Raw genomic sequence first — 22139 nt, 5'->3', positions numbered from 1 at the left:
ACAATGTAAACTTTGAAACGGGAACTATAAACTCAAAACGGGAACTCTGGCCAAAAAACCCCGAAAAAACATCAAAAACAGTGCTAAAAACGAAAAGTGTTGATGCTGGAATAACACCTTTTTTTTTCCAAGCTAAATTTTCAACATGTTTTAAAAATGACAGTGAAAACCAATTTTTGGTGCAAAAATTGTCCAAAAAACGCCCTCAAAACGAAGTGTTGATGTTCGAATAACATTTTTTTTTTTCTCAATGGTAAATTTTGTGCAAAAAACACCCTCAAAACGAAAAGTGTTGATGCTGGGATAACAATTTTTTTTTCAAGGGTGAAATTTCAACATTTCAAAATAATAGCATAAAATATTTTATCATGACCCCGAAAAACATTAAAATTTCAAAAAATTAAAATTAAAATTAAAATTAAAACAATGAAAAAACACAAAACAAAAAAATAAAAAATAAAAATAACAAAACATAAATAAAAATATATACTAAAAACAAAACATAAAATAAAAAACACAAAACAAAAAAAATCAAACATCAAAAATAAAATCAATCATAAAAACGTAAAATGTCAAAAAAAAAAAAAAAAACAAAACAAAATTAACCTATAAAAAATAAAAAATAAAAAACTAGAAAAAAATTACAAATTATAAACAAATAAATAGTAAAAAAAACATATCTAAAAAAAATTGGAGAAAAAAAAACAAATATGTAAACGATAAAAAAAATTTGGGAAAAGAAGAAAAAACACATTTAAAAAACTATAAAATTAAGTAGGTAACAATAGAAAAATTAAAAAAAAACATTAACAAAAAACTAAAAAAAAATTAAAATTAAAAACAAACTAGATTTAAAAAAAAATGGAAAATTAACCAAAAATAAAAAATAAAAATTAGTGAAATTAAGATTAAAATGATGATTACTTAAAAAATAAATGTAAAAATACATATATATGAGACAAAATATAAATAAAAAATATTAAAAAAAAAACTGTTTAATCATAAAAGAATTTGGAAAAAAAAAAAAAAAAAAAAATAAATTATATATATATAAATTTAAGTAAGTAAAAATATAAAGATTAAAAAAAATCATTAACAAAAACTAGCCCAAAAAAAAAAAAAAACTAGATTAAACAAAAATAGAAAATTAACAAAAAAATAAAATTAAAAATTAGTAAAATTAATATTAAAAACATTTAGAAAAAACTAAAAAGACTTCAAATTATTAAAAAAAAATAAAAAATATATCGAAATTTTAAAAATATAGGTATTTTCCAATAAAAATAAATAAAAAATTAAAGAACATTTTCAACTTACAAAAAAAAGTCTTTTTGATTTAAGAATAAATAAATAAATAAATTTTTTTATTAAATTTTCATTATTTATTTAAAAGCAAACAAAAAAAAATTAAAGATAATTTTTTTTTTTTTTAAATGTAATTTTTTTTATTTTTTATTTTTTGAAAGAAAAATTCATTAATTAGTAGTAATAAAAATGATTAATTTTAATTTATTAAAAAAATTAATAAAAAAATCTATTAAAATATTTTAATCAAAATTAAATTTTAATTTTTTTTTTATAACTTTTGTTTTTAAACAATATGTTATTTATTTCAAAATATAAATCATAAAAAAAAAAAAATAATAAATAAATAATTTTTTTTAAAACAAATTTTAATTTTTTAATTTAAAATTTAAAAAATTAATATTTTTTTTTTAAAATTAATATATCAAAAAAAATTAATTATAATTATGTGTGTTATAAAAAAATTAAAAAATATTATTAAACTTTTTTTTTTTTTTTTTATTAAAAGAATTTTTTTTAAACATATTAAAATTTTTTAATTGATATTATTATTTTATTTAAAAAAAAAAAAAAAAAAAAAACGGCCCCCGGCCGCGCCACCAGCGGGCGGCGGGAGAGCCGTGGGTCGATTCCTGGAATCGACCCACGGCCCTACCGCCGCCCGCTGGTGGCACGACCGAGGGCCCAAGGGGCTGCGTGCCTAAACTATTTTTTCATATATTATGCTTAAAATTATTTTTTCATCTAATTTTGAAAAAACGAATAAAACATTAAATTGTTGAGCTTTAACAATACGGATTCACCTTTTATCCTCTCACGAACTTATTCCATCGTAAATAAATAATGCCAAAGCTACACAATTGGAGTTCAAAATAGAGGAACGCAGAGCACTCACTTGTCAATGTGAAGGGAGATTTTCGTAACATCATTGAGGTGTCTCCAGTTCTTTGGGTTTTACTCCACCGGACGCCAAATATTTCTCCTCCATCACAATTGGCTTTCAAGCTACATAAATCCTTGTGCCTCGCAACCAAAAGAAGTCGCCCTTTGATCGTTCCATCTAGTGGGATATATTAAAAGAACCATTTCCAAAATTATTATGCAAAATGAGAGCGCCTACAACAGAAAACAATAAAATGCCGAATTCGAATTTTACAATATATCAAACTTACCATTATGAGATGCTGATATATTGGTGCCATTGGGCAAGACAGCAATAGAGTAAACTGCAGCCATTATGCTCCAAGTTTCTGCTTACAGGGTGAAACTGAATATTGTGTTATTCACGGCATCGTCGACTATATATAGAGTATGCGTGAAAATAGATGGGCATCCGCCCGCCCGATAGTTTTGCACGCAGCCCCTTGGGCCCCCGGCCGCGCCACCGCGTGCAGCCCCTTGGACCCCCAGCCGCGCCACCAGCGGGCGGCGGGAGGGCGGTGGGTTGACCCCGGGAATCGACCCACGGCCCTCCCGCCGCCCGCTAGTGGCGCGGCCGGGGGCCGTTTTTTTTTTTAATTATTTTTTAAATAAAACAATAATATCAATTAAAAAATTTTAATATGTTTTAAAAAAATTCTTTTAATAAATAAAAAATAAAAAAATTTAATAATAGTTTTTAATTTTTTTATAACCCACATAATTATAATTAATTTTTTTGATATATTAATTTAAAAAAAATATATATTAATTTTTTAAATTTAAACTAAAAAATTAAAATTTGTTTTAAATTTTTTTTTTTTTTTTTATGATTTATATTTTGAAATAAATAACATATTGTTTAAAAAAAACATTATAATTTTTTTTTTTTAATTAAAAAAGGATGGTTTAAAAAAAAATTAAATTTAAATTTTTTTTATTATTTTTTTTAAACATAAAATGTAGGTTTAGTTTTTTTTTTTTGGAAAATATAAAATGTAGTTTTAATAATTTGAATTTTTAAATTAAAAAATAATAATAATAAAAATTGTTTAAATTTTTTTCTTTTTAAATAAAAGACAAGATTGTTTAAAAAAAAAAATTATTTATTTATTTTTAAATAAAATAGGTATATTTAATAAAAGATAATTGTATTTTTGTTTTTTTAATAAAAAAAACCATTTTTTTGGGTTTATTTTTTTTATAATTTAAATTTATTTTTGTTTTTTTAATATTAATTTTATTAGTTTTTTTATTTTTTTTGGTTAATTTTCTATTTTTTTTTTTTTTTAAACTAGTTTGTTTTTATATATTTATTTTTATTTTTTTCCTAGTTTTTTCTAATGTTTTTTTTAATTTCTCTATTTCTACTTATATATATATATATATATATTTTGTTTCTTTTTTCCAAATTCTTTATGGTTTGTGAGATTTTTTTTTTTTTTTTTTTTTTATACATTTTTTTTTTTTTTTTTTAATATGAATTTCATTAGTTTTTTAAATTTTTTTCGTTATTTTTCTATTTTTTTTCTTTAAACTAGTTTGTTTCTATTTTTTTTCCCTAGTTTTTGTTAATATATATATTTTTTAATTTCTCAATATTTACTTACTTAATTTTATAGATATATATATATATAATTTTCTTTTTTTTTTCCAAATTCTTTTATGGTTTATGATATAAATTTTTTTTAACATTTTTTATTTCTTGTTTTTGTCTCTTTTATATATATTTTTATATTTGTTTTTTAGAGACAATTATTTCATGTGGATTGAAAATTTAATTAATGATGTATAAATATGTAGAATATCGAAAATGTAAAATATCGACCATCTTCTTTAAATATGCAAATCAATAAAAGCCCCACTACAAAAATAAAAATAAAAATAAAATAAAAACTAGAAAATATGAAGAAGAAGATCACTTCCAAAATTATTAAATTTACGAAATAATTATTTACATTTCATACATTAGAAAATTTAAAGTCAAAAAATAGGTATTTTAAAAAAAGGGTCTGATGCAGAATAACCATTTTTTAAAATTAGCATGAAAATCACTACCATTCTAAAACGCAATGTACATAAAAAAATGAAAGTGCAAAAAACTATGCTCTAAAAAAAATATGTGTGTTCTGCATCACCCCTTTTCAAAATCGGGTCACTTTTTTGCTATCTCTACAAAACGGGTAATAGTATCAGTTCCCGTTTCCAAGTTTACATTGTTACCACCGGAAATATATTATTTTGAGAATAAATAGAAAGGAAAATGCCTAGGAGATAGACTAAGTCTCCCTGAATGGAGGTCGCTATAGAGCTGCAGAGATAAGGCTCTATGATATGAAATCCACCACCAAGCTAGAAGCAAAGTGCATAATTTAAACCCAAACAATGAACTTCATTATAGGAGCATAGGTGGAGGACCAGAAAGGCAGGTTGGCTCTCCCAACCATGAAACCTAGAAAGTGTTGAGAGGAAAAGAAAGTAAAAAGAATAAATAGAGAGAGCCAAAAGAAACATTATATTCCAAATAAAGAAAACAGTGAAACAATTTTAGAGGAACTCTTTGTTTCATAATTTTTTATTCAGTCTCCAAGACATGCACTATAGTAGAAGGGCATGATGGTTATGGCAGTGTATATCGTTCAAATAGAGAAAATAGTGTGCACGAAGGTAAGAAACCTATTACCAAATGCTTTAAACTTGGATAATGTTGCATATTCAAAAGATTATACCTGCCGCCAATTGTGCTAGATGTGGAGGGAAAAGTGAGGGTGAACGACTACGACATCATATTTTTTGTGATGGAGGTGGCACCCCATCTAAAAAAACATACATTAATCTTGAACAAGTGAGATAAAATAAGTTTGACGAATTATGTAAAATCGTCGTCAGTCCATATACACAATTGCGACACCCTTTTAATTTCTACTTAGAAACTTGGCTTGTCCCATTTGGCGCTTGCTCACCATTCAAAAATCGAAAGAAAAATTATTTCCCAAACTGTCTCAAATTTCATAGATGTAAAATGTTCGGGTTTGATCTTTTGAATAAAAAATATTTTAAACTACCTTACTTAAATCCGTTACACAATTACAAGTTTCTATAATAGATGACTTACAAGTAGAGAACATGTCAATCCGAGTTATACATAAGATATGCCTCATCTTATAAAAAACTCTTTTAAACTGCCTTAGTTAAATTCATTACACAATTGTAGTTGTCTATTCTTGATGACTTTAGCAAAAAACATGTCAATCCCAGTTATACATATGATATGCCTCAACTTATTTATTGACAAAGCCCTTTTTATCTAGTCTATGATGGAGAATCTAATTCCAACCATCTGCTAGGTGTCATTGTTAGCCCTGCAACATTATTCGGTATTTGTTGGGTCAAAGACATCGTGGCCATGTGTTTTTTGCAAAAAGGGAGCTTGCAGCAGTTCATTTGATCCTTCCCCATTCATTTGCTTTATACCCTTATAACTCCTGCTACCTCCGTTTCCTCCTCCCCTTCCGTTCTCCTTATTCACCCTTAACCCGTTATTGCTGTTTTCCTTTATAATCCTATGTAAACCCCATATTAACCCTTTTTCCCCTCGGGTCCCGAGCGCAAGGCTAAACCTATGTGACCGCGGTCATATAACTGCGCGCATGCGAAAACACGCTACCGCCGAGGCCCTCCCTGTCACATCAATCATTAAACGTGTGCGATTAATCCTCGTCGTCCGATCATCCCCGCCGCAATCGGACGGCAGTTGCACTTCCCGCCACTGCAAACTGTGCATTCGTTAATCCGTGGGGAAAGTGGTTTTCCTCCACCACGTGTCGCACAAAGACTAGATCACGTGGTCGCATACGGATACCGTCTGCCTCCCGTAAGCGGTGCGGGGAAACCGCTTACCACCCGAAACCACCATTCTCCCGTGCGTTATCTCCCACGTTGTTTGACCTCCCGATAGCCATCGGATCTGCCTGACCATGATCTAACAGCCCACACTCCTCCATCTGCGTATCTCTCGATATCCCCTGCAAGTTGATCCCTGCCATCTATTTGCGAGATCCGACGGTTCATATTCACTTTGCCCCACGTCTTCCCATCGCCTCCCGCCATGAGATCTCAGCTGTTTGCCAGTTCCATCCAACGGCTAGCATTCATTCTCAGACCCTCGTCCATTTTCCATACGGTTTTCGTGTTTTTGGCTTGTCCTGTGCACTCGAAGGAGGAAGGAGGCCATGATCCAGCACTCTGTGCATTAAATCCTCAGCTCCCACATTCAAAGAGCAGCATGGCCGAGAAAGAAAGGACGACCCTCGAGCAGTTCAATGCCTACAACAATTATTGAATTTATTCAACCAATACTCCACATGTTCAGGAAGGAGAACAAAGTACCACTGAATGTCAAATTGATTTGTTAAAACACACAGTTTGTAGCAGAAACCCATATTAGATTGTAAATGTGGTTGGTGGTCCATTATGACCCCGCCACGCATAGGATAATAGACATTTTTGTAATCAACCTCCATATATACCCAGAAAGAAGAGGTAATGGGGTTGATGAATGATTTTTTGATGTAAAGTTCAACTTTTGGAGACTATAACTATTGTGATACCTGCAGCGTCTGGTCTTCATTTTCAGCTAATACAAGCTTCTTTTGCTGTTAATTGCTCACTTTCCACTTCTTCTCTATTCTAGGTTGTGCCTGTTATGCATTTGTTCATGTCTCTTGATGTTTAGCATCAGAGGGGCTGTCATCCCACCTCCGTGTTAGAATCTAGTATGTATCATTGAATTAGTATGCAGGTTTCTGTTATTTTAATGCCAGAGAGCTGTCATCCTATCTATGCATTAGGAAATATATTTTCAGACCTCCTTGTTGGTTGCAGCTAGCCATTACACGGTCCTGTGCATCTGCTGGTGTGGTCAATATTCTCCATCTTCACCTGTTCCTCAAACTGTGAATAATTGGTGGTCTAAAGCCTTGTAGTCTGGGGGTGTTCACCCATGTCTGGGGTTAAGCATAGTAGAAGTGGTTATCTGGCTTGAATATGCATCATTTCTTCCATTCATCCACCATTTTCCAACATTTTTGTTGAGTTTGTAATGTTCCTGAGCATCTCTGAGATACAACCTAGGAGAGTTTCTTGGGGTGATAACATTAATTGGTGCCGTTGCCGGGGAGAGGAGATTGAAGCTCAGCTTCCCTAGGAGAATGACACAGTTCCAGATTTTGATGATAGATAAGGTCTGGGCACATTTCTGGTTGTAATCATCTATCTAGCGACTCCACTAGAGGAAGACCAACCTTTGGCAACTCCACATTGAAGTTCTGGCTCAGTTTGTGAGACATACTCGAAGAAATCCTCAGAAATCACCAGCTGAACCAGTGCCTGACCCTGAGAGGACTTTCAAATCGAAGAAAGCATCACAGAAAGGGGCATCGGGATCAGGTAAGCCTAAGAAATCTCATGCATCTCTAAAAGATAAAGTTGTAGCTGAAGATATACAGTTTGAAGTTTTAGAGCCCAACACTATTAATAAGGAAATTCCTTCATAGATTAATACAACCCCTTGTGCAGTTAGTTCCCCTTTGAATCTCAGTCCAAAGAAAGCTTCTCATACAGTCCAAAACATCCCTTTGTCTCTGCCATCCATCACATTACTTCTTACAATCCAATCTGCCAGTATCTTTCCACATATCCCAATCATGGCAAGCCAGCAAGCACCCACGAAGATAGAAAGAATTTTTGCTGCTAGATATGGACCTTTGGTCTTGCCTGTTCCTTTGAATCCTATGCATGTGGGAGAATATCAGAAATATATGCCTAAGTTCACTGGCACAGAGGGAGTAACAGCAAAAGAACACCTTGAAGCTTTTTACAGTTATGCTGATAACTTAGATATAAGTGAAAATGATGTATGGATGAGAGTTTTTGTCTAGAGCCTTGACAGAGAGGCTAGGAAGTGGTTCAAAGAATTACCCCAAAGATCTATAACATATATTGAAGCCTTAGATGATGCATTTTTGAAGCACTGGGGAGATAAAAAAGACTTGATGTATTATCATACAGAGTTTGGCAACCTAAAGAGGGAAAATGGGGAATCACTACCTGAGTTCAATAAAAGATTTAATCATATGTATAGTAAGATACCAGCTGAAGTAAAGCCTACCCCCACCTATCCCAAACACACTTATGCCAATGCTTTTGACTCTGATTTCTACCTACTGTTGAGAGAAAGGAGATGTGCTACTCTGGCAGACATGCAAGATGCAGCCCTAGAAGTAGAGTCTAATATCATGGCTGCAAAAAAGCTCAAATGTCAAGCTGACAGAAGGAGGCAGAGAGGTCAGGCTTCTACTTCTTCTGCATCATCTTTAGAGCCTAAATTAGAAAAAATGACTAAGATGATAGAGTCATTAGCTGCTGAAATTTCTAAGCTAAAGGTTGAGCAGAATTCGGGAAAGACAAGGCAGTAGAACACATTTGATCCAAGAAACCCAAATCCTTTCGGAAGAGCAAATGAATAGTTGCAAATTATTCAAAGGGGTGAAGAATCAAAAGAAGAACAGAAAGTTAAAGCTCATTTCCAAAATGTAGTCATGGAGGGGGAACAATTTGGAGAATATGAGGATGAAATTCATTGCATGGAAGATAAAGGCAGCACTACATTTTTAACTTTGGCTACTTATGAAGAATATTTGCTGCAGGAACAAGACCATCAGGAGTGGGACAGAGAGGTTGTTCTACAAATTAGTGAACAACAAAGATACAATCTGAGGTCAAATGCAAAAAATTGTCAAAGAAAATCCTGCCCAAAGAGCTGCTGTCCAAACAGAGTCACAGAATATCAAACAGAGAAGACCAGCAGCTGATCCATTCATTCTTAAAGCTCCAGTTCAAGAGGTAAAAGGTTATGATAAGTTATCTTTTTCTTTCAGCTTTGAGTCAGAAGTTCAGATTTTGAAAATTTCTGTGCCTCTGGTAGAGTCGGTAAAGAGTGAAGTATTTAGAAAGCCTATCCTTGAAGCTCTTGAGCTAGAAATCACACAAACCTCCACTGACTCTGTCAATTTGCAAGATGACAAGCCTGCGATTGTGCTTAGCCCCATGATTGAACCTGCTGATAATAATCCTCCATCTTTTTATATCTCCTTGACCATTCATGGCAAAATCCTCCACAATTGCCTGCTAGACACAGGGGCCAACCACAATTTGATGCCTAAAGCTGTCATGGAAGAGTTAGGCCTTGACATCACTAGACCTTATCATGATTTGTTCTCTTTTGATTCAAGGAAAGTGAAATGCCTAGGATTGATTAAAGACCTGGCCATTACCTTAACTCAGCTGCCCATGAAGAGTATGATGATGGATATTGTGGTATCAGATGTCCCTCCTAAGTTTGGCATGCTGCTGTCCGGAGGATGGATTAAGAGACTAGGTGGGACATTACAGAATGATCTATCTTATGCAACAGTCCCAGTTTTTGGAGGAGAAAGCAGGAGATTGTATAAAGAAGCACAACTGGCATATATCATCAGTGATAAAAAAATTCCTACTAATCATCCCATATATGCAGTGGACACTGATTTTGGAGCATGTATTCTCCAAATAGAAGAATCTTAGAAGGCCTCAATGCAGCTCAGGAAACCAGTTCAAGCCAAAGAAGAGCAAGGAAGTCAGGTTTGGGAGATGTTCTTTGATGGAGCATGTTCCAGGGAGACTGCAGGAGCAGGGGTGGTGCTAGTATTTCCAGAACAAGAAAGCATTCAGCTGTCTTTTAAGCTGGTTTTTCAGGTCACTAACAATATAGCATAGTATGAGGCTCTGCTGTTGGGCCTTAATGTAGCAAAAGACAGAGGAATTAAGAATATAAAGGTGTTTGAAGATGCTGATCTGATCTTTCAGCAAGTAAATAAAACATTTCAAGCAAAGCACCCAAGGCTGAAAGCATACAGAGATGAGCTATGGAGACTCAAAGATTCCTTTGAAAATGTCTGTATTTCATATATCTCTAGAGCCAAAAATTAGCTTGTTGATTCCCTTGCTGTGTCTGCTAGCATGTTTGTCCCTCCCATGCCTCCCAGACTAGTTTATGAAGTCCAAATGAAGTATAGACCATCCTTGCCTGACAATGTCCACCATTGGAAAGTTTTTGATGATGATGATGAGATAAATAGGTTTCTACAAGTCATTGATGAGTTCTCTGAAATGCAAATTGATCAAGATAATGAAGCCTTGAAAGAAAAACCCCAAGTTCAGCTTAGAAATAAAATTGGCAAAAACAGCATTGTCCAGCTTCGTAGTAATCATATTCCAAAGGGTCTGATTCCTCTAGAAAGACTATTTGACCAAAATGATGTGCCTTACAAAGCTGCCCAGAAAGAATATCAATCTGCAATCTATAAGCATGATATAGGAAGTCCAGGTCAGCCTAGATACATAAATTTGTCCACTCATTTGTCTGTTGACCAGAGTGCTGAATACTGCAAATTAATGAAGCAATTTGCTGATGTGTTTGCCTGGGAGTATAGTAACCTGAAAACCTATGACAAAAATATTATTCAACATAAAATCCCTCTGGAGAAAGACACCATTCCTTTCAAACAGAAGCTGATACCAATAAATCCTATGCTCCTCCCTATGATTGAAAAAGAAATTAAAAAGTTATTGGCTGCCAAGATTATAGTTCCTCTTAGATATTCCAAATGGGCAGCCAATTTGCTGGTTGCGAGGAAGAAGAGTGGAGAAATCAGACTGTGTATTGATTTCAGAAATTTAAACAAATGCTCCAAGAAAGACAACTATCCTCTGCCGAAGATGGAGCACTTGTTGCAAAAAGTCTCAGAAGCCAAAGTAATGTCTTTCTTGGATGGATTTTTAGGCTTTAATCAGATTGTTGTGCACCCAGATGACCAAGAGAAGACTACATTCACCACTCCTTGGGGCACTTTTATGTATGCTAAGATGCTTTTTGGATTGATGAATGTTGAAGCAACCTTTCAGAGAGCTATGGATATAGCATTTGTGCGAGAGAAGGATAAATTTGTCCTTATCTACCTTGATGACATAACATATACTCTAGCAGCCATCAAGACCATTTGCAGCATTTGAAAAAGGTGTTTTTGAAGTGCAAAAGGTTTGGGATTTCAGTCAATCCTAAAAAATCACAATTTGCTTTAGAAGAATGCAAGCTGTTAGGACATATTGTTTCTGTTGAAGGTGTTCGAATTGATCCAAAAAGAGAAAAAGCAATACAGAGTTTTTCTGTCCCAAGATCAAAGAAAGATATCCAGTGCTTTTTGGGTAAAATTAATTTTGTAAGGAGGTTTATACCAAATTTTGCAAAACTAGTGAAGCATGTTACCTCCATGTTGAAGAAAGGGTCAGAGGTTAGGTGGACTGATGTAGCAAGAAAATCTTTTGAGTCCATTAAGAAAGCTATTATGGAGGGTCCCACATTAATGAGTCCAGATTACAGTAAGGAGTTCCATGTATTATCATTTGCCTTTGAAGATACCATTGCAACAGTTCTATTGCAAGCAGATGAAGAAGGTTCAAAACATCCTGTAGCATTTTTCAGCAAAAACTTGAGGGATGTTGAACTGCGGATGATATTATTGAAAAACAAGCATATGCTCTTATCAAATCCTTGAGAGCCTTCAGAGTTTACATTCTGCATTCCAAGATAATTGCATATGTACCCTCTACTGCAATAAAAGATGTCTTGACACAACGTGATGCTGATGGAAGAAGGGCTAAATGGATTGCAAAATTGATTGAATTTAATATAGAACTGAAACCCAACAAGTTGGTCAGAGGTCAGGGTCTTGCCAGATTGTTGGCTGAAGAAAATTGCAGATCTTTAGATATTGATTTTTTGTACATAATTGCAGAAAATGGTCAAGCAGAAGAAGAAAAAACGGCTGAACCAAACAGAAAACAGTCAGTGGCCGAAAATCTAACTTTTTGTGATTAGTATTCTACAATAATTAAGTTCTTGCTGAAGCTAGAAATTTCTTCAAGCTTTATTATAATTCAAGCCAGAACTATTAAGCTTAGGGCAGCTAAATATTGCATTAATGAAAATCTGCTCTACTAGAGGGATCCATCTGGAGTGCTTTTGAGGTGTCTAGACAAAGAACATTCAATAGAAGTCATGCAGCAGTTTCATTTTAGCATGTGTGGAGGGCACCATTATTGGAAGACTACAACCCATAAAATTCTCAGAGCTGGGTACTATTGGCCCACTTTATTTTCTGATGTATTTGATTTTGTTAAATCTTGTGACAAGTGCCAAAGATTTGAAGGAAAACAGTAGTTGAAGTCCCTGCCCTTAAAACCAATACTTGCAAAGAAACCTTTTCAGCAGTGGGGCTTGGATTTCATTGGAGAAATCAATCCACATTCTAGTGGCCAGCACAGATGGATATTAGTAGCCACTGATTATTTTACCAAGTGGATTGAAGTAGTCCCTACCAGGAAGGCTGATCACAGTGTGGTCATGAAGTTTTTGACAGAGAATATCTTCAGCAGATTTGGTTGTCCACATAAACTGGTCACAGATATTGCAGCAGCCTTCAGGGCAAAAGAATTGGTGGAAATGTGTGATTTAGTGGGCATTAAACTGGGTCATTCCACCTCATATTATCCTCAAGGAAATGGTCTGGCAAAATCCTCTAATAAAATCCTAATAAGGATAATTAAGAAGCTGTCAGAGGACAATAAAAAGAATTGGGATTCAAAGCTCAAGTATGCATTGTGGGCTGGCAGAGTGACCATTAAGAAATCCACAGGGAATTCTCCTTTCAAGCTGGTATATGGCACTGATGCTGTATTCCCAATTCAGCTAACTCTCCCTATGGCAAAATTCCTTCAAACAGAACAGAATGAAAAAGAAGACATGGAAAAGAGGATCATTGATTTAGTAGAGGTACATCAGATTAGAGAACAGCTAGTTGAAAAGGCTGCAACACATCAGAAAAAGATCAAGGATGCTTTTGACAAGAAGGTAGAAACAGATAATTTTCAGGTTGGTGACTTGGTTTTGAAGTGGGATGCACTGAAAGAAAAGAAAGGCAATCATGGGAAGTTTGATGCTTTCTGGACAGGCCCTTTTATTATTTCACAGATTCAAGGGAATAACACTTTCATACTGAAAAGTATGGGAGGAGAAGCAGTTTTTGATGGCTCAGTTAATGGGCGCTTTCTGAAGAATTATGTTATTTAAGGTATTTGGCCTTAAAAGTTGTAAATATTTTGTTTTTATCAGTTTTGTGTAGGCAAAGTAGACTCCATGCCCAATGGAATACTAGGAATTTTGGCTAATTTGTTTTCATTAAGAAGGCGTTGATCTGCAGGATCTTGAGACCTCACAGGGAGGATCTCATCCCCAGAAGGAGCCAATGTTAGCCCTGCTGCATTATTCGGTATTTGTTAGGTCAAAGACACTGTGGTCGTGTGTTTTTTGCAAAAAGGGAGCTTGCAGCGGTTCATTTGATCCTTCCCCATTCATTTGCTTTATACCCTTATAACTCCCGCTACTTCCGTTTCCTCCTCCCCTTCCGTTCTCCTTATTCTCCCTTAACCTGTTATTACTGTTTTCCTCTATAATCCTATGTAAACCCCATATTAACCATTTTTCCCCTCGGGTCCTGAGTGCAAGGCTAAACCTATGTGACCGCGGTCATATAACTGCGCACATGCGAAAACACGCTACCGCCGAGGCCCTCCCTGTCACATCAATCATTAAACGTGTGCGATTAATCCCCGTCGTTCGATCATCCCCGCCGCGATCAGACGGCAGTCACACTTCCTGCCACTGCAAACTGCGCGTTCGTTAATACGCGGGGAAAGTGGTTTTCCTCCACCATGTGTCGCGCAAAGACTGGATCGTGCGGTCGCATACGGATACCGCCTGCCTCCCGTAAGCGGTGCGAGGAAACTGCTTACCGCTTGAAACCAACATTCTCCCATGCGTTATCTCCCACGTTGTTTGACCTCTCGATAGCCGTCGGATCTGCCCGACCATGATCCGACGACCCACACTCTTCCATCCGTGTATCTCCCGATATCCCTGTAAGTTGATCCCCGCCATCTATTTACGAGATCCGATGGTTCATATTCACTCCGCCCCGCGTCTTCCCAATGCCTCCTGCCATGAGATCTCAGTCGTTCGCCAATTCCATCCAACGGTTAGCATTCATTCCCAGGCCCGCATCCATTTTCCATACGGTTTTCATGTTTTTGGCTTATTCTGTGCACCCGAAGGAGGAAGGATGGCATGATCCAGCACTCTACACATTAAATTCTCAGCTACCACATTCAAGAGCAGCATGGCCGAGAAAGAAAGGATAATCCTCGAGCAGTTCAATGCCTACAACAGTTATTGAATTTATTCAAACAATACTCCACCTGTTCAGGAAGGACAACAAAGTACCAGTGAATGTCAAATTGATTTATTAAAATGCACAGTTTGCAGCAGAAACCCATATTAGATTGTAAATGTGGTTGGTGGTCCATTATGACCCCTCCACGCATAGGATAACAGACATTTTTGTAATCAACCTCCATATATACCCAGAAAGAAGAGGTAATGGGGTTGATGAATGATTTTTGATGTAAAATTTAACTTCTGGAGACTGTAACTACTGTGATACCTGCAGCGTCTGGTCTTCATTTTCAGCTAATATAAGCTTCTTTTGTTGTTAATTGCTCACTTTCCACTTGTTCTTTGTTCCAGGCTGTGCCTGTTATGCATTTGTTAATGTGCTCTTGATGTTTAGCATTAGAGGGGCTATCATCCCACCTCTGTGTTAGAATCTAGTATGTATTAATTAATTAGCATGCAGGTTTCTGTTATTTTAATGCCAGAGAGCTATCATCCTGTCTGTGCATTAGGAAATAGATTTGTAGACCTCCTTGCTGGTTGCAGCCGACCATCACAGGGTCCTATGCATATGCTGGTGTGGTCAATATTCTCCATCTTCACCTGTTCCTCAAACTGTGAGTAATTGGTGGTCTAAAGCCTTGTAGCCTGGGGGTGTTCACCCATGTCTGGGATTAAGCATAGTAGAAGTGGTTATCTGGCTTGAATATGCATCATTTCTTCCACTCATCCACCATTTTCCAACATTTTTGTTGAGTTTGTAATGTTTCTGAGCATCTCTGAGATACAACCTAGGAGAGTTTCTTGGGTTGATAACAGTCATAACCGTGCATCCAAGTGTCCTAGTCTAGTTTTAGTTAGTCTAGTTTAGTTTAGTCTCACTGCATTCATTTTTTGTTGATGTCTCTAATGTAATCTTATTTAACTGATTCAAAATATTGAGAAGAGAAATCCTTTGCTCCACGTTTTTCTTCATTCTTTATCATTGTATCATAGCATAGGTTGTGTAAGGCTCCTTGATAGGAGTAAAGAGAAGCAATGTAAGGTTGCATAAGACTTCAGAGAGCACAGTGTGTCATCAATGTTCGTGGACAAGAAGCTGAGGAGAAAGTGCAAAAGCAACTTGAATTTCTCACCTGTGAAGAAAGAAAAGTGTGTCAATTTCACACCTATGAAAAGAGCCAAATGTATCCGTTTTGCACTCCAACAAAAAAAAATGTGCAAAACAGTGGAAAAATTATGAGATTGTAAAGAAAATAGAATTGATGCACCCTGTGAGTTGAAAGAGTGCACAAAATTGCGTAAAGCACTTCTATTGCGAGTTGTGAAAGTGACAAAGCAAAAATGTTTTTATGCGATTTTTCCCCCGGCTTCAATGAAGGTCAAATATTGGGAGCACGAGTACAATATGTTTCGACTTTTTTTCCTCCGTGCATTGAAATCAACCCTCATGTCATGTCCTTCTATGAAAGGTTCATTTCTTTATTAAAAAGGCCTCATATTTTGTGAAACACTAAGATGTCACAGATCATTTGTAAAATTCAAAATTTTTTCTTAAGAGGCCTTTCATTTCGAAAGTTTTGTTATGATGCCTTAAGAATTGAAAAAGGTTTTTTTATGAAACAAAAAAAATCCTTGGCTTTTTTAATTTTGTCGTTTCAATTTTTTTTAAGAGGGTTCATGAGGGAGTATTGATTAAAAAAATAGGGGCCTTGATATTGAAGAGTGAAGCAAAGTCTAGAGACTTTGGTAAGGTTGTTTTTTTTAAATGAAATTTTTAAAATCTTTGGAAAGGATATTACAAAAGGGTATCATTTCAATTGGTTTTGGACATTGTGAAATTGTTGCCTTAGTAGAGAATTTGTATACCTACTTATTTTGTGGAAGCTAAGCAATAGAGAGGCCACCACAAAGATGTTTATTTATTGCAAGAAATCACTATGTTTGAAGTTTAATTTGTTTTTTCAGTCATAGTGACTCAACAAATAGGAAAATCCAATAGGATAAGAAAGTCGAAGCAGCGGCACGAGATCTTTGAATTTTTTTTTGAAGATTTGGAAATGAAAAGGAGTTTTGGTATTGGGGGAGTAATCTAGTTGAAGATGAAGAGTTTGGTGAATCCAACAACAAAGCTTACTGACAACAATTTGGTGAATCCAACACAGCGCTTGTTGATAACAATTTGATGAATCCAGCAACAGTGCTTGTTGATGACAATGAAGCAGCCATTGGAGCAGCTAGCGTTATGATGAATCCAACAATTAATACTGTTGATGTAAATTTTGATGAAGACTTGTTGCCTAATGATGAATGATTGTAGATGATGCAACAAAAACATGATATCAACATGATACTATTTGGTGAGAGAAACTCATTTGAATCTAAAAACCAACAAGAAGACAACATGTATGCAACAACACGAGTTAGTGAAAAAAGTGGAAGTGACAAAGATAGAAGCAAAGGCAAAGAACGAAGCCCACAAAGAGAAAATAGAGATAGAGGCAAACATGGAGAAGGAAGTGCAAGTAGAGAAAGCTCTCATTGTAGAGCAGAAAGAACATAACCGATATGGTTCAACAAATATTTTTATTCCTAACATTGATTTGCAGTGTGCAAGGAAACAAGATGATTATGAAGAAGAACTAAATTTCATTGAAGCATGCCTTGCAACACCATGCCTTGATAAATTTTGCATAGAAGCTACAGAAATGAATATTGAAGACAACTTGAATGACAAAAACATCACTGAAATTTTCAGGTATTGGAGTCATGAAGAAATATTTTTTTATTATAAACTCATGTTGCAGTGAATTGATAATGAAGATCACACAACAAAAGATGACATGTGGCAACGGATTTTTGAAGAAGCTGAGGACATGCTTAGACACAGTGGAACAATGGAAAACCTGCGCCAACGAATGATGAAACTGAGATTTGAAGGATATAATAAAAAGAAAAAATTTAAGCGATTCATAGGCTACAAGATGTGGGAGAAACAAAAAAGAAAAGAAAATTGTAATTTGATTTTAAATTGTAAGCTTAGCTAAGACTTAGACCAATTCCAAGAACCTGCTAGGTGTCATAACTCTCTATGCAAGTGTCCCTCTCTATGCAAGTGTCCTAGTTCAATCTCAGTTAGTCCAGTTTAGTTCAGTCTAACTGGAATCATTTATTGTTGATGTCTCCAATATAATCTTATTTAACTGATTTATAATATTAGAAGAACATTTTTTCTTCATTCTTTGAATCTGTTTTTCCTGTACCATTTATAAATTTTTTTAAACTTATTTGATTTATAATATTGAGAATGAACATTTTTTCTTCATTCTTTGTGAGTCTGCTTTTCCTATACAATTTACAAAGTTTTTTAAAACTTATTTGTAACAAATATCCATAAAAAAACACATCCAGTTAGGAAAAAAAAATCTTAAGAAATTTGTATGTCTTTAAACCAATTTTTTTTGCAGTGTAAATAGATCAAGCATTAAAACTTTTAGGATATCCAGAATCTTGAATTTTAACGGAAACTGCGAAAATTTCTCAAAATCATTAAAAGATATGTAATTTTTTTTTTTCCCAAAAAAAAATATTAGCCGTTTAACCTACGAGTTTCCATATTACACCGTTTACGATTTTTTATATTTCATGGTTTTACAAACTAAATCTGCTATTTCGTATCCCAAAGCGTGATTTTAATTAAACATTTCAATAGTACCATTTCAATCAATGATTTAAAAATTTCCAAATTCAAATAAAAATGGAAACAAATTGATTAAAATATGAAGTTCCGATTGCTGTAAGATTAGGTTATTTCCAACCTACAGATTAAACCCTTGCAGCAGCAACCGTTAAATAGCTAAACAAATGACGTGCACTGAAGACGTAATCGAAAGACGTAAGCGGCTGACATACATTTGATTTTGGGAGGAGTGTGAATAGGCCAGCTATCCATCAGTCTCCTTTTTTAACGAGAAAATTAGACTCCTATATTTTATAACATCTAATCAAACATCAAAACCGATAGCAGAAATGAGAGATAAGCGCAGTACGCATATGGTCAATACATCCCCATCCAGTTCGATAGCACTGTATCGATCTCAGAAGAAAGAGCAGCATCAGTAGAGATACTGTACAGATGGTCCTCCGCCCAAGCGTTTACTTGACCCAAAGCTTCACCTTCACACTCAAAATCGAACGTTGTACCTCCTCTTCCTAGCATTGTAGGTGGTGGCGTTGCCTTTTCTTCTTTATTGGGAATTGATGAGCAATCCCATTGATCACCATCCTGCACCCCTCTGTCCAAATTGACCTCACCGTTCTTCAAAATGAGATGATCCTGGCAATCACCCGGACCCTGCACATTAGAGTACTGATCAACGTCGGCGCATGTTATTGCCGCTGCGCTAAATTGGGACGGAGAATTAACTGGCGGGCATGACCGATGAGCTCTCTTCTCGTCCTGCTGGCTCGTGCAATCTTCCAGAATACTAAATGTGCCCTTATGAGTGTTAAAGGCATCATAATAGACATCAGCAAAAACTGTTGTGTTTGAATCGCCATTAGCGCTCCATGCTGTAATTCCAGAAGAATATGCTGTCAATGACAAATGGTCCATCATCATCTCATTTTCATTGCTGATGTCGCCATCATTTTTAATTTTAGCTGAATCGCTGATCTCAACCAGAGCAGAGATGGTGATGGCGCAGCCAACATAGTTACTGGCAAACTCTAGGGTTTCATCAGGCGCCAGTGTTGTCTCCCAGTCTACTAATTGGTGGCATTTAGTTGATGTTGATGCCTTGCAAAATGGGCCTTTGCCTTGCAGACTCAGAGATGTAAGAGTGTGATGATTGGTGTGAGAGCAAGAATCAATCCACACCTGAGAACAAGAAAATACACGATTTTCATCCTCGAGTGCTTGTTCTTGTTTTAATTCCAATAGGTTGGGAACACAAGCGTGCCGATTTTCAGCACTGGTCACCTTATTAAACCTGTTACCAAGAAGTGGCAGGTACCCTTCAGGCATGCCGTGCAACGGCTGGGTAGTGTGAGACGACTTATAGGCATTACGAAAAGGAGGATGAGGTCGAACACACACTGATTTGGTATTAGTTTTAGTGTCAGCGTTGCCGTTGGCGTCAATGGACGAAGACGAGAGGCTGTGTTTTAGCAGCTTCTTCTTGATACAACAATTCCAGTGATTCTTGATTTCATTGTCTGTGCGTCCTAGCAAATTGGGAGCAATTTGACACCACCTGCACCACTCAACCCCCAGGTTAATGGGCTGACTTGGCACCAACAAAGTGAAACAGTTAAAATACGGACGAGTGGGCGGATTCCCAGAACAACTACTACTAAAGATTTCTCAGAGTTAACTGATGGACAAGAAGTCTCTCATGTGATAGAATAAATACTGCTATTAATATCAGAGATTTAAGTGAGGGACGGGCGGGTTCTCATGTGATAGAACAATTCTCAGAAGGAAAGCCTCAGAATAGAGGAAAAGAAAAACAAACCTGTTACCCAGAATGGATTGGAAGTGTATGATCAATTGCTCCTCTTGGGGGTGAAATTGCGCCGCGTTTAAGGCCAGGCCGCAAGTGGTTCATCCATCTAAGCCTGCAGCTCTTTCCACATCTTTGCAAACCTGCATGGGCATTTCATTGGGTTCAATGTTATAATATATGCTCGTTTCATCTTAACCCCTTCTAAACAGAAATTTATTAAATCGAAAGAAAAGAACCTAGAAATGCACATAAAAATTGTTGTTCTTTTATTGCCATCAAAAAGCGCTCTCAAGGCATGAATGGACAGCTGTTTGGATCCAATATTTAGGATTGAGAGCCCCACCTTCCCCTCTCACAAAAAGAAAGAAAATCAGGGCCAAGCTAAAATAGATCTATGCTTGAATAACAACAACAAATCAACTAAATAATCCATATTACTGGAGATCTCAACAAACAGACTCATATTAGCCTAGATTCAGGAGCGCCAAGAGGTTGGATCTCAGATAGCATAGATCTATAAAAATTTCATTTATTTAATGGACATATACAAGAGATATGCCCACGGGGACGATTTGGCCACCTTGATTGTATAGCAGCTGATTTCTTCTGAACATTGATACTCAGGGTACGGGTATTAAAGAATCTGTCCAGATGGACCTACGTTTTACTTAGCAGACTAAGGGTCAAAGTGGGTGTTTAATTATTTACCAGCCTGCTTGGCGAGGCATCTCCAGGAACGGCCCCGGAGGCCGCTATTCGTGATATAATTGATGAGTTTCTCATCTTCCTCTGGTGACCAACGACCTTTCCTAAGCTGTTGTTTGGAGGGAAGGAAGGTGCCTTGTTCGTGCCCGTCTGTGTACCTCATTTTCAGTAAAATTCTCTTATCTGCGAGAGAGTGGTGATGGTCTTGCACTCTCCAACAATCCCCGCAGGAAGCCTGTTGGGTATTTTCAATGGAGAAATACCAAAACCAACAAAACAAAATTCACCACAGAGACAATACTCTGTTTCCTCTGTCCAGGATCTTTTGACAAGAACCTCTTAAAATCAAAATGACTCAGAAGACACCATTACACAGTCACAAAGCATTTCTATTAATTAAAAACAAACTGAAACTCTGTTACATATTTCTTCCTCTGTTCAAAGAGGGAATTACAAAAACAACTCTGCTGCTCTCACAGATTTTCCACTGCTGTGGATATTACAAAAATTGTCCTCAGTTCTTCAATGGCTAAAAACAAAACATTTCATTCCAAATTCTATAACGCACTGCTGTGCTTTTTACAAAGACAATCGCACTCACGTGCGTAACCACCACTCACAACATAAAAAAAAACTTACATGAACTACATACACTCACGGGCTCGACACAATGTTTTATATAAAACATACATCCCAAAAAAAACTGAACTACCGCACGTAGTCTATTTACTACATCATAAAAAATATATAAAAAACATATAATAATATATGCCCATGACTATATTAAACACATGGGACGTATGCCCATTATCTCATTAATGGCCGCCACCAAAACTACGTAAACACATTAAAAGCATTTAATCCCCTTCTCGGCGGTCAACAAAAACTTCACGCAAAATCTGACTTGTCGTGGGCCCGTGCACCTTCCGGAGATCGACGGCGGAGATCGCGCGTCCAAAATACTTGGCTGATCCAACGAGGTTCGCACACCAACCTCGGGCAAAACAAACGAACTTTACTGTCCGGGAAAATGGTTTTGGGGGGTTCGTACAAGAGACGCGTGGCGGCAGGTGAGAGTGTTCGGAGGGCTCCAAGGAAAAACAGCCTTTGCCAAAAGGCGGTGCGAACAAGATAGATGGTTTTGTTTGGTGGTTTTCGGCTGCGTTGAAATTACACATTTAACACTCCCCTTTAATTTCAACAGCTGGGCATTCTGTCATACCCAGACACTTCCTCAAAAATTCAAAGCTTTTCTGGTCCAGTGGCTTTGTCAAAATGTCTGCTACCTGTTCCTGAGTCCTGCAATGTTCTAAGACAAT

The 22139-nt window shown here is 36.0% G+C and overlaps 1 pseudogene; it reads right to left on the bottom strand.

Moving 5' to 3' along the window:
• Positions 1-18665: 18665 nt before the first annotated feature.
• On the bottom strand, positions 18666-20983 carry LOC149249267 (uncharacterized; annotated as a pseudogene).
• Between the last annotated feature and the right edge of the window lie 1156 nt (positions 20984-22139).

This window comes from Pinus tabuliformis, chromosome 7, assembly GCF_031772625.1.
Source record: "Pinus tabuliformis cultivar Carrire ecotype Pingquan chromosome 7, CPIR1, whole genome shotgun sequence".
Classification (NCBI taxonomy): Eukaryota; Viridiplantae; Streptophyta; class Pinopsida; order Pinales; family Pinaceae; genus Pinus; species Pinus tabuliformis.
The sequence above is the reverse complement of the archived record's forward strand: the minus strand, read 5'-3'. Positions and strand labels throughout refer to the sequence as shown.